This window comes from Bison bison, unplaced genomic scaffold (assembly GCF_000754665.1).
Source record: "Bison bison bison isolate TAMUID 2011002044 unplaced genomic scaffold, Bison_UMD1.0 scf7180017864537, whole genome shotgun sequence".
Classification (NCBI taxonomy): Eukaryota; Metazoa; Chordata; class Mammalia; order Artiodactyla; family Bovidae; genus Bison; species Bison bison.
Window position 1 is genome coordinate 7,159,651 of NW_011495085.1, and position 1,246 is coordinate 7,160,896.

A 1,246-nucleotide genomic window follows, 5' to 3' on the forward strand; every position below is an offset into this window, starting at 1 on the left:
GGTTGCTACATTCTGTTTTGTTTGTTTTAAGTTGTGTTTGCTCACTCCCTGCTGCACTGGTCTGCTGTAAATGAGTCATGGAACATAGGATGGGATGATGTACCTTCCACAGGAAGGGCGGGTGGAAAGGATATATAGCGTTGGATTGCTGCTAAAGCTTTTCAGAGATACTGCCCAAGGTTGAGCTTGTGACCCTTGAGGCACATAATAATACTTTGTCAGGTCAAAGTACAAACCTTGGAGCGTTAGATTGCTAAATGAACACTATGGACTCCTAGAATTAGTGATAGTTTTCTTCTTCCTGCTTGGGCTTCTTGGCAAAACTCCAACAGTCTGGGGTAAGTACATTGTATCTCTCCAAGGGTAGAATCCTCAGAGAAAGAAGCAGGATTACTCCTCTGAGGTGTGTGTGTGTGTGTCCTCTGAGGCTTGTGTGTTTGTGTATGTCTGTGTGTTTGTATGTGTCTGTGTATGTTTGTGTGTGTCTGTGTTTTAATGCTTGTATCAAACTCTTGGGTTGAACTTTTTCTAGTGGTCTCTGATACCGGGTTGGGGGCGTGGAAGGGAGGCTACACAGTTGCTAGTTGCCTGGCAACATGACATCTGTTTTGTCCTTGGGGTTTGAGATGACGATAGCCAACCGATGTAAATGCTAATTGCAGTTTTTCTCTCGGTGCTTGATTTTCTTTTTCCTCAGTTGCTAGTCCCTGACCCTCCTGCGGGGAGAAGAGCCAAGGGAGTCCAGATTTGAGCCTCAAGCCCACTAGACTCCTTCATGGTTCTTTTCTAGAATGAACCCTCAGCTTGATTCCCTCTGTGTTGAGAGCAGCTTTCTTCACGTTTGCTGTGAAGAGAGGAGAGCGGGAGGAAGGCTGGGCTACTCACTGGTGGTCTTTTCAGTCTCCTGTTTTCTGTCATTCAGCCCTTGTTCTGGGTCTGCAGCCTAGACATTGGGGTGCCAATGGGGGGATTCATATGTGCTGTTGCCTCCCTCAAAAGGGTAATACTTATGTGACTTGGTCAGAATTGTTCCATTCCTGTGCTTCCAGCCCCCGCAGATGTGGCACTCCAGTGTGCGTGGGAAGCTGCTCTTTAGGCAAGACGGTTTCTTTGGAGAGCTTTATTTTTAGATTTCCCCTCTCTGCCTGTCCTGCGCTAGAGCTGTCCTTGCCTGGGCAGGGGGAGTGGGGCATCAGCTCCCGACCTACAAGACCTGGAACACCCTTCTCTGGTCCTAGCAAGGGAC

The 1,246-nt window shown here is 48.1% G+C and overlaps 1 protein-coding gene across 2 annotated transcripts in view; it reads left to right on the top strand.

The window, feature by feature from the left end:
- Positions 1–1,246, top strand: part of DLG3 (discs, large homolog 3 (Drosophila)) — a 48,632-nt gene that overhangs the window by 25,087 nt on the left and 22,299 nt on the right. The window lies entirely within an intron of this gene.